Genomic DNA, 12,378 nt, shown 5'->3' with positions numbered 1-12,378 from the left:
GAAAACGTCCGAGTGGTGAGTGAACTACGAGAAAGTCCAGTACGCTAATGCCTGTTCTTTTCTCTTCTCTTACCTCCGTCTCTCCCCTCTTTTCTTACATACATTGCGGGGTGGAGTATAGGAGGTCCCCAAAAAATATAAGGCGAAGACTAAAAATAGAGAATGTCCTTTATGTAAAAAGCCTTTAATATCATCTTGGGGTAAAAGACTGTGTCAGGACTGTATTAACCAGACTGTGGCGGAGGAAACACCATCCTTTACGGACAGCCTAAGGTCTCTGATCCAGTCCGAGGTCTCTAAGTCCGTAAGAGCATTACAAACACCTGACACAGAGGCCAGATCTAGGGACAGATCCAGCCCCTCTATAGCATCCCAAAGGGATTCCTCGGGGTCAGAGCAGGATTCTGATACGGCCCGCTGTTCTTATAGTAGCTCTGAGGAGGAAGACACCTTTCCGGCAGAGGCTACAGATAAACTTATTAAAGCTGTTCGCTCTACCATGGGGCTGGTAGAGGAGAAGGCCAAAAAGACAGCGCAAGAACTCATGTTCAGTGGCCTACAAAAGAAGAAACGGAGATCATTCCCTATTAATGATCAAATTCAAGAACTGATCAAAAGGGAATGGCAAAGGCCGGAAAAGAGATCCCAGATAACTACCTCCCTTAAAAGAAGGTATCCCTTTGAAGAGGAAGCATCCTCATCTTGGGACAGAGCCCCAAAAATCGATGTGGCGGTCTCAAAAGTGGCCAGGAAGTCCTCCCTGCCGTTCGAGGACCTAGGTTCTTTAAAAGAACCTCTAGACAGGAAAGTGGACAGTTCCCTGAAGACAGCTTGGGAAGCCTCAGCGGGAGCACTAAGGCCAGCTATCGCGGCCACTTGTGTCGCCAGATCCCTTAAGATCTGGATAGACAACCTGGAGGAACAGGTGGAGCAAAAAGCTCCCAGGGAAGCTATTCTAGACTCACTTCCAACTATGAGGGCAGCGGCTATGTTTCTGGCTGAAGCATCAGCAGACTCTGCTAGGCTGGCAGCAAAATCAGCAGCATTAGTTAACACTGGACGCCGTGCCGTATGGCTTAAATGCTGGCCAGGAGACACTCAGGCCAAAATGAAGCTGTGTTCTTTGCCTTGTGAGGGAAACTTCCTGTTCGGACCGGCGTTAGATGAGGTACTGGAAAAGGCCGGTGATAAAAAGAAGAACTTCCCAAGACAGCCGTTTCAGCCCTTTCGTCGCACTTTTCGGAGGGGCCAAAGATTCCGAAGACAGCAGTACAGGGACCGAGACAGAAGCAACCTGGACAAGCGACCCAGGGGAGGAAAGGGCTTCTATTTCGGCAAGTCCCCCAGAGACACCAAAAAACCCTCCCAGTGACGGTCCTTCTCAGGTGGGAGGGAGGCTCTCTCACTTCCTTCCAGCCTGGGAAAGGATCTCCTCCAGTATATGGATCCGGCAGATCGTAGGATCAGGCCTAAGACTAAAGTTTCACCACTGGCCTCCAAGAAGGTATATGCAGACCCCGGTACAGTCCTCCCAAGAGAAGCAAGACAGTCTGGAGGGGGAAGTAACATCACTCCTAGACAAGCACGTCTTGGAAGAAGTTCCTATAAGGGAAAGGAGGGAAGGATTTTATTCCCCTCTTTTTCTCATAAAAAAACCAGACAACTCTTGGAGGACAATTATAAATCTAAAAGGCCTCAACAAATTTCTTGTGATACCATCGTTCAAGATGGAGACCATAAAATCTGCGGTGAAACTTCTCTATCCCCAGTGCTACATGTCCGTCCTCGACCTCAAGGACGCTTATTATCACGTCCCAATCAGACAGCAAGATCGTCGGTTCCTCAGAGTGGCAGTTCAGATGGGGTCCCAGCTGCGTCACTTCCAGTACAGGGCTCTGCCCTTTGGGATAGCAACCGCCCCACGCGTATTTACGAAGCTGATTGCAGAGGTCACAGCACATCTCAGGGAAAAGGACACTCTAATAATTCCCTACTTGGACGACTTCCTGATAGTGGGGAAAAACTTTTCTCACTGTCAGGAGCAGGTCAGGATAGTGATGGACACTCTTCAGACACTGGGATGGCAACTAAATCTCAAGAAGTCCAAGTTAGAGCCCGCAATGGTCCAGAATTTCCTGGGGATAACGGTGGACTCCGTGGCACAGGAGTGCCGCCTCCCAGAAGGAAAAGAGGAAAAAATCAAACAGATGATTATGGCCACATTAAAAAAGCCGGAAATCACCTTGAGAAGGGCCATGTCGGTGTTAGGGTCCCTAACCTCCTGCATACCGGCAGTAAAATGGGCCCAGTTCCATACAAGAGAACTGCAATGGTGTGTGCTGCAGAACGACCGAGAACTTCAGGGACAGTTAGAGCAGAAGCTCACTCTCCCACTCTCTGTGCTCCAATCTCTCAGATGGTGGTTACAGATAGAGTCATCCCCCAGAGGAGTTCCCTGGACATTCACAGCCTCCATGGTAATCACAACGGACGCCAGTCCATGGGGATGGGGAGCTCACTCAGACACACTATGGGTCCAAGACCCCTGGACTCAAGAGGAGAAAGATCTATCCTCAAACGAGTGGGAGCTTCTAGCAATAGAAAGGGCGCTAGAGAGATTGCTTCCACACTTGGCAGGGCATCATGTGAGAGTCCTATCGGACAACCGAACAGCGGTCGCATACGTGAACCATCAGGGAGGCACCCGCTCTCGGGCACTGATGCACATAACCACAAGACTCATGTCTCTAGCCGAAAGGCACTTCCTGTCATTATCTTCCCTGCATATCCGAGGTGTGGACAACATAAAGGCAGACTTTCTAAGCAGGAACCACTTGAGGCAAGGGGAATGGTCCCTAAAAAAGTCCGTTTTTCAACGGATAGTGCACATATGGGGAAAACCCAGGGTGGACCTCTTTGCCTCAAAAGTCAACAAGAAAGTCCAAAAATTCTGCTCCCTGAACCCTACAGACAGGCCGTTGGCAGTAGACGCCTTCAGCATAAAATGGACGTCTGGACTCCTGTATGCCTTCCCACCGATATGTCTAATCCCAGTGGTTCTAAGGAAGATCAGGGAAGACAAGGCCAGAGTGATCATGATAGCGCCCTTCTGGCCGAAAAGACCGTGGTTCTACTGGCTGAGAGTGATGTCAGTGACGGACCCGTGGGTTCTCCCGGAAGACCAGGACCTTCTAACTCAGGGTCCCTTCAACCACCCGCAGAACTCTGGGCTTCATTTGACAGCCTGGCATTTGAGCGGTCGTTACTAGAGAAAGAAGGGTTCTCAGCTGGGTTAATATCCACCTTACTCAGCAGCAGAAAACCAGTAACGACCAAGATCTATGGGAGGATATGGAAGAAGTTCCTGTCCAGCTCAGGGCCAATACGGGAAGGGGAGGTCCCAATAGTGGCAATACTGGAGTTCCTGCAGAAGGGCTTAGATCTGGGGTTAGCTGTTAGTACCCTCAAAGTACACATTTCAGCCTTAGCAGCCCTATTCAACTGCGACCTGGCAAGTAATAGGTGGGTGGTGAGATTTATCCGTGCCTGTAGTAGAGCTGACTCTGTCCCATCTCCTACTCCTCCACCGTGGGATCTAAATCTAGTGTTAACTGCCCTGACGGAAAGCCCCTTTGAGCCGTTAAATACAACTTCTGATAAGATACTAACATTAAAAACAGCTTTGTTAGTGGCACTTACATCGGCCCGTAGGGTAGGGGATTTACACGCATTATCAGCTGACCCTCCTTACACACAAATCATGGACGATAGGGTTGTATTAAAATTAGATCCGGCGTATCTCCCCAAAGTGGTATCGAGATTCCATAGAGCTCAGGATATAACCCTACCCTCTTTCTGTCCCAATCCCAGTAACAAAAAAGAGGAGAGACTCCATTGCCTAGACGTTAGGAGATGTATCCTACAGTATCTAGAGGTGACTAAATCCTGGAGGAAACAGAGGGCTTTATTTGTTTCGTTCCAGGGGTCAAGGAAGGACCTTAAAGCCTCAAAACAGACTATAGCTAGATGGGTGAGAGAGGCCATTATTCTAGCATATAGTAGTGCAGGCAGGGCTGTTCCACAGGGTCTGAAAGCCCACTCCACGAGGGCCATGGCGACGTCGTGGGCGGAGAGAGCAGATGCTACCATCGACCAAATCTGTAAGGCGGCCACTTGGTCCTCTCCGTCTACTTTCTTTAAACATTATAGGCTAGACCTATCTGCTACCTCTGATCTCACATTTGGGAGAAGAGTGTTACAAGCAGTGATCCCTCCCTAGAAGAGAATACAAATCTCTGTAACTCTCTCGTGGTGCCGTCATGTATGATGGAAAAACACGGGTATTACATACCTGGTAATGTGTTTTTTCATGAGACATGACGGCACCCTTATATTCCCACCTTTTTGATCACGTCATTAGTTGGGTGCATTATTAGCATTATTTGTATTATACACTCCCTGGGGTATCGGTGAATAGAACCGTATAGGATGTATTATTTATGTGTACACTAACCAGCGGAGTTCCTCTCGTACTCTGTAAACAACTGATGTGGAGAGAGGAGCCGCCCCCTTTTATCTTGAAGGTTTCCTGTCCTTGATGGGCGGATCCCCTCTCTCGTGGTGCCGTCATGTCTCATGAAAAAACACATTACCAGGTATGTAATACCCGTGTTTTTTGGTCTTGCAGTGCCTATCACGGCTGTCTGCATGGTCTGTGTGTGAGTGCTGCTAACTCTGTAGTGTGTTCTGCAAAAAAAAAAATTAATACATTTCACCAAACACTCCACGTTACAGTTGTGTAGGCCACATTAGCTCATATAAAAGCCTAGTCCACACTTTTGAAAATTAGTGTTTCTTATACCTGTTAGGAGCTGTTCGGGAATAAGCACACTAAGCCCTTAGTACTTTTCTGCCTATCTTTATCAGTCTACCAAGATGAAGAAAGCAGGGAGTAAGGCATGTGGGCGTGGGCATGGAGCAGGGAGAGGACTTGGGGATACTGTGCCTGCTGCAGGCAGCGGTGACTCATCACCCAGTTTCAGCAGGGAACAGTCCTTCATGCGCAGCTTTGTAGGAGATCGCCGTACCCCGCTGCTGCTGGAAGAACAAATTGAAGCCATTATCGGATGGATGGCAGCTAACGCATCAACTTCAATTAGTGCCACATCCTCTCAGGCACAGAGCACTGGAGAGCACCCATCTGTCTCTTCACCACCTGCCAAATTGCCCAGGCAGTCAGAGAGCCCAGGACAGAAGCCATCGCTACTTCTGTTCTCTGAATCTCTTGGCTTGGAAAGAGGGGGCCAGCCAAGCAGCATTGGAGAAATGGAAGAAGAGGCAGTATGCAGTGATGCCCAAAAGCTTTTTGTCTCTGATTCTGAAGAGGCGGGTGGGCCAGTGCCTCCGGTCAGCACACCTCAGTACGCATCTGATGATGAGACTCAAGTGCCACTTTCAGGTGCGTACTGTGCTGCCGAGTCTACCCAGGAGAAGCAGTTGGTGGAAGAGGGTAGTGTAGATGATGAGGTCCTTGACCCATCATGGCGTGAGGTATAGGAAGGTGGTGGGAGCAGCTCTGAGGAAGAGATTCCCCGAACGGCCCAAAGAGGGAGAGGGAGGGGGAAGACTGCGGTGCCTGTAGCTTCCACTTCGGCACCCATTAGGAGCATGCCTCTTCCAAAAGCCAAAACGGGTGCTCCCAAGACTTGCAGTGCCTGGTCCTTTTTTGACACAGTTGCAGATGACATTTGCTTAGTCAAATGCAAGGTGTGTCATCAGAAAGTCAAAAGCGGGAAAAGTGTCAGCAACAAAGCATGTGGTGGAGTTACAAAAACATACTGAAGACCTGGGCCAACGAACAGCGGCACCTACCACCTCTTCAGCTGGTGTTGTTGCCTCTTCCTCTAGCTCACACACAGCTGGTTCGGCTTCCTCCCAGGATCGCCATGGAAGAACCTCTGGTACTGTTGTCCAGAGACCCAGTGTAATTACACCCACAGCACCATGTTCCCAGTCATCCTCACACTCCCAGCCCACTCTACAGCCATCGGTAGCACAGTCATGGGAGAAAAGGTGGCCGTTCTCAACAAACCACCCCTGAGCACAGGCTCTGAATGCTGGCATTGCAAAACTACTTTCCCTTGAAATGCTGTCATTCAGGCTGGTGGAGACTGACACCATCCGTAACTTGATGGCATTGGCAGCCCCATAATTCAACGTGCCCAGCCGCTTTTATTTCAGCAGCCAAGCCGTCCCTACCCTGGAAAAGCATGTGGAGGGAAACATTAAACATGCACTACTAAACGCCATCAGTAGCAAGGTCCACCTCACAACCGATGTGTGGACCAGTCACCATGGATAGAGATGATACCTGTCCCTCACTGCCCATTGGGTCAATGTTGTGGAGCCAGGTAAAGATCTTGCGAGTGGCGCTGTACGTGTTCTGCCAACTCCAAGGATTGCAGGAATCCAGTCTGTACACATTGCCTCCTCCTCATACTCCAGTTTCTCAGAATCATCGCTGCAGGAGCTGTCACGGTCTACCTCCACCTTGACCCGTGAACGCTTACCTGTTATGACCGATATGAGCACAGCCGTGGCCAAACGTCAACAGGCCGTACTGAAATTAATTTCTTTGAGGAATCAAAGCCACACAGCGCAGGAGCTCTGGAATGCCATCAAGCAGGAGAGGAGTGTGGTTTTTGCCAGCGAATCTCCAGCCAGGCTTGGTAGTGTGTGACAATGGCCGAAATCTGGTGGAAGCTCTGGGCCTAGGCAACCTCACTCACATCCCATGTCTGGCACATGTGCTCAACTTGGTTGTGCAGAGTTTTTTGAGGGAGTATCCGGATCTTCATGCACTGCTGCACAAGGTCCGCCTAGAGTGTGCTCACCTGCTGTGTTCCAGCATGGCAAGTTCGCGCATTGCAGCTCTGCAGCGCCGATTCCGCCTTCTGGAACATTGCATCGTATGTGACCTACCAACCAGGTGGAATTCAACACTACATATGTTGGAGCGGTTGTGTGAGCAGCAGCCAGCAGTAATGGAGTACCAGCTGCATCAGGCGCAAAGAAGTCGCACTGTGCGCCGTTCAGACTTCACAACCACTGAGTGGGCCACTATGAAGGACAACTGCCAGGTTCTGCGTGCCTTTGATTATTCCACGCAGATGGCAAGTGCAGATGATGCACTAGTCAGCATGACTGTCCCCCTTATCTGCCTGCTTGAAAGAACACTGCAAGCGCTAAGGGATGATGTTGTTGAAGAGGTGGAGGATGAGGAGTCACAAATGCCATCTGCTTCTGGACAGTCTGCGCGACGGGGTTCCTCACAAAGGTCTAGGCAGGGGACACTTTGTGAGGAGGATGAGGAGGAATCAATGGAGGAGGAAGACATTTCTCCAGAGGAGGGAGTTACACAATTCTCCAGTAGTCAGTGTGTAGAGCGAGGGTGAGGTGATGCTGAACAGGCAGAGGTCACGCCTCAAGCAGGGGACAGTGTTTCTTGGCCAGTTGGCAGTCTGCAGCACATGGTTGATTTCATGCTGCAGTGCCTGAGAAACGACCGCCGCATCGCCCACATTCTCAACACCGCTGATTATTGGGTGTACACCCTCCTAGATCCTCGCTACCGGGACAACTTTCAAAGCCTCATAACTAGTGTTGAGTGATACTTTCCGATATCGGAAGGTATCGGTATCGGATAGGATCGGCCGATATTCAAAAAATATCGGATATCGCCGATACCGATATCCGATCCCAATGCAAGTCAATGGGACCAAAATATCGGAATTAAAATAAACCCTTTCTTTCCTTGTAGGTTCATTCTACATGAAGGAAAACAACTAAGAATAATGCAGGATGTATTTGGGGAGGTGGCGGAGACATTAAAGTCATAGAGGTTTAGCCCAATCAAATAGAATAGCATGTTTTTTTTTTTTTTTAAGACGTTCGGAGTGACACAGATATTGACTATGTAAATATTTTTTTTTGTTTTGTCAGATATTGATGTTTCACTATTCCCCGCCCTTCCCCTTCTTTTTTTTCTTCTTTTTTTTTACTTTTCCCACACTTTCATCTTCATCATCATCAGCATCTTTGACATCAACTTCTTCTTCACCTTATTCATCTTCTTCTTCATCCTTTACCTTTTTTTTTTTTTTTTATTACATTCTTCATATTCATTTTATTCAACTATTATTATTCTTCCTATTCTACATATTCATTTTATTCAACTGTTATTATTCTTCCTATTCTACTTCTTCATCATATTCTCATTTGTGACAGGCATTCCCGTAGTTATCTATAAAAGTTTGAAGATTACACCTTCCGTTCTGCCAGTCACAAAAGTTACATTTGTCCGTGTTCAGTTTGGCCTGCAGCATCAGGCTTTATCCAGGGGCACCACGAGGAGGAACGAACTCACCCCCATACACTGCTTAGTCTTCTTCTGCATATAATTTAGATAATATCTTTTGCTCTGATATTAAGTGTTATGCTTAATGTTCTTCTGCTCTTTGTTCTGCAGCCTCTTGTTCTTCTGCTTCTCGGTCTTCCATGTCGTCGTCTCCAGGGTCGTCGTTTCTGCCGTCGTCGTCTCCGCCGTCGTCGTCTCCGCCATCGTCGTCGTCATCGGGGTGGTCTTCCGGGTCGTCGTCATCGGGGTGGTCTTCCGGGTCGTCGACTTTAGGGTCTTCAACTTGGAAATGTAGCAGAAGGTACAAGAAGGCTGAGAAAATGCCAAGAACCAGCTGGTGGAACTGGAACTCGGATGGCTACCCGAAGGTTCAAGAGCCTATGGAACTACCGAGGACCAGCTGACGTTACTGGAACCTGGTTACTAAGCAGGAGGTACCCGTGCTAAAAAGCACTACCAAGGACCGCCTGACGTTGGCGGAACTTGGATACCCAGAAGGAGGCACCTAAGCCAAAGGCTCTGCCCGGAACCAGCTGACGGTACTGGAACCAGGATGGGGAGCAGAAGGTACAAGAGCAAAAGACACTGCCGAGAACCAGCTGACGGTGCTGGAACCAGGTGGTGGACCCGAAGGCCCACAGGAGAGGAGAGAACAGCTAGGCCGTGAGGCAGCCGCAGTTACCAAACCCCATCAGTCCTACAGGGGGAGCTGGGCCTACTGGCACTACAGAACCAGCCTTGACTACCAGTTCACGCAGCCCACATAGGAAGCTCCTAAACTGGAGGCACCCTGGAGTTGGCTAACCCGACCGCACCACGACGGGGCAAGCATAGGCGTCTCAGTGAGCTTGACACAACCCGGAAACAGCTGACGGTGCTGAAACCAGGCTTGGCACGAGGGAGTACCTGTGACAAAAACACTGCCGAGAACCAGCTGGCGGTGCTGGAACCCGGATGCGTTGCCCCAGTGTGCAAGAGCCAATGGCACGACCGAGGACCAGCTGACGGTGCTGGAACCCGGTTACTAAGCTGTAGGTGCCTGCGCTTAAAAGCACTACCAAGGACCGCCTGACGTTGGCGGAACTCGGATACCCAGGAGGAGGCACCTAAGCCAAAGGCTCGGCCCGGAACCAGCTGGCGGTGCTGGAACCAGGTGGTGGACCCGAAGGCCCACAGGAGAGGAGAGAACAGCTAGGCCGCGAGGCAGCCGCAGTTACCGAACCCCAACAGTCCTACAGGGGGAGCTGGGCCTACTGGCAGTACAGAACCAGCCTTGACTACCAGTTCACGCAGCCCACATAGGAAGCTCCTAAACTGGAGGCACCCTGGAGTTGGCTAACTCGACCGCAACACGACGGGGCAACGCATAGGTGTCTCAGTGAGTTTGACCGTACCCGGAAACAGCTGACGGTGCTGGAACCAGGCTGGGCACAAGGGAATACCCGTGACAAAAACACTGCCGAGAACCAGCTGGCGGTGCTGGAACCCAGATGCGTTGTCCCAGTGTGCAAGAGCCAATGGCACCGAGGACCAGCTGACGGTGCTGGAACCCGGTTACTAAGCTGTAGGTGCCCGCGCTTAAAAGCACTACCAAGGACCGCCTGGCGTTGGCGGAACTCGGATACCCAGGAGGAGGCACCTAAGCCAAAGGCTCGGCCCGGAACCAGCTGGCGGTGCTGGAACCAGGTGGTGGACCCGAAGGCCCACAGGAGAGGAGAGAACAGCTAGGCCGCGAGGCAGCCGCAGTTACCGAATCCCAACAATCCTACAGGGGGAGCTGGGCCTACTGGCACTACAGAACCAGCCTTGACTACCAGTTCACGCAGCCCACATAGGAAGCTCCTAAACTGGAGGCACCCTGGAGTTGGCTAACCCGACCGCACCACGACGGGGCAAGCATAGGCGTCTCAGTGAGCTTGACACAACCCGGAAACAGCTGACGGTGCTGAAACCAGGCTTGGCACGAGGGAGTACCTGTGACAAAAACACTGCTGAGAACCAGCTGGCCGAGAACCAGCTGGCGGTGCTGGAACCCAGATGCGTTGTCCCAGTGTGCAAGAGCCAATGGCACCGAGGACCAGCTGACGGTGCTGGAACCCGGTTACTAAGCTGTAGGTGCCCGCGCTTAAAAGCACTACCAAGGACAGCCTGGCGTTGGCGGAACTCGGATACCCAGGAGGAGGCACCTAAGCCAAAGGCTCGGCCTGGAACCAGCTGACGGTGCTGGAACCAGGTGGTGGACCCGAAGGCCCACAGGAGAGGAGAGAACAGCTAGGCCGTGAAGCAGCCGCAGTTACCGAACCCCAACAGTCCTACAGGGGGAGCTGGGCCTACTGGCACTACAGAACCAGCCTTGACTACCAGTTCACGCAGCCCACATAGGAAGCTCCTAAACTGGAGGCACCCTGGAGTTGGCTAACTCGCCCACAACACGACGGGGCAACGCATTGGTGTCTCAGTGAGTTTGACAGTACCCGGAAACAGCTGACGGTGCTGGAACCAGGCTGGGCACGAGGGAGTACCCGTGACAAAAACACTGCCGAGAACCAGCTGGCGGTGCTGGAACGCGGATGCGTTGCCTATCAAAGATTGTCTTCCTACAGCCCCAACTAGCGGTGTTGGAGCAAAGGGTAAGCAGGGGGAGCAGAGTGTAGGCCGAAGCCTGCACTGGAGTCAGCTTTGTGTCTGCATTGCATTTGCAGGACACTTTGCCGGCTACACAGTGGGGGAACAGCAGGCGTTGCTGAACCCCACTAACACATTGGCTGGCGTTTTTCTCTGTGCAGCTAGCACTTCCGGGCAAAAACTATCGTTGTTGGAGCCCAGGGTCAGCAGGAGGAGGAGAGGAGCAGAGTGTAGGCCGAAGCCTAGTTGAACCAATTTCAAAGGTAACCTTTAACCCCCCCCTCAGGTGTTACAAAGTACAAGAGCCACACCTTCTGCAGCATTAATGCTGCACAAGTAAAAGGTTGCTCTATTAATTTGTCTACTTGCACACGCTGAATGCAACACGTACACTATTTAGCCCATTATACTGTAAAACAGTAGTGGAGGCGTGACTTGTCTTTTTAAAGAAAAGCAGCACAGGTGTCGAAAATAACACCTTGGTGCATGGGCGCAGCTTCCTGAGCGTTGTTATTTGCTGTACAGGAGTCTGCGCTCTTGTTATCCCTTGGCCATGCGCTGTGAGCGCTTCCTGTCTTCTGACCTCATTTCATGTTGGCCGTTGCGGTTAGCGGTGGACATGAATCCCAGACCCACAGTGTTTAGAAAAAATCACACTGCGTGGCTGGGATTCGTGCCCTTGTGCAGTAAATGTTTGCCGCTCACACATGTCCTTACACCTGCTTCAGACTGGGCGGCCTCATCTGATCCCTTATCGCATGCCGCGGCCATGAGGCCGCAGAGTCTGAAGAAGGCGGAAGGAGATGAGTTAAGACAGGCGAACATATGCACTGCTCATGCCCATAAACCACACCCTCGCTGACAAAATAAATAAGACAACAAGGGGCGTTGTTTCTAGCAGGGCGGATGCACAGGCGCAGCCAGCTAACCATGATGTCAAAAGACGGGAAACGCTACCAAGGGGGGTGTTGCGTATCATTAGAAAGGAAAGTCACACCTCAGGGACAGTGGAATGGTCTCAATGAGACACATTTAGTACATGTTGAGTTCCACGTGGACAAGGAGAAAAAGTCAGCCACCTTGTACAAATGCAGCAGTACTGCTGTACAAGGTGGCTATTATACATAGAAACACATGGGGGTGGGGGGCAGGCTCCCTTCAATTTCAGTTCATGTGCCTGCGTGGCGTTTGCAGGTCACGTTGCATGCTACACAGCAGGGGAACAGCTGGCGTTGCGGAACCCCACTGACACATTGACTGGTGTTTTTCTCTGTGCAGCTCGCATGTCCGGGCAAAAACTGGCAGTGTTAGAGCCCAGGGTCAGCAGGAGGAGGAGA

This window comes from Ranitomeya imitator, chromosome 2, assembly GCF_032444005.1.
Source record: "Ranitomeya imitator isolate aRanImi1 chromosome 2, aRanImi1.pri, whole genome shotgun sequence".
Classification (NCBI taxonomy): Eukaryota; Metazoa; Chordata; class Amphibia; order Anura; family Dendrobatidae; genus Ranitomeya; species Ranitomeya imitator.
Note: the sequence above shows the minus strand (reverse complement) of the source record.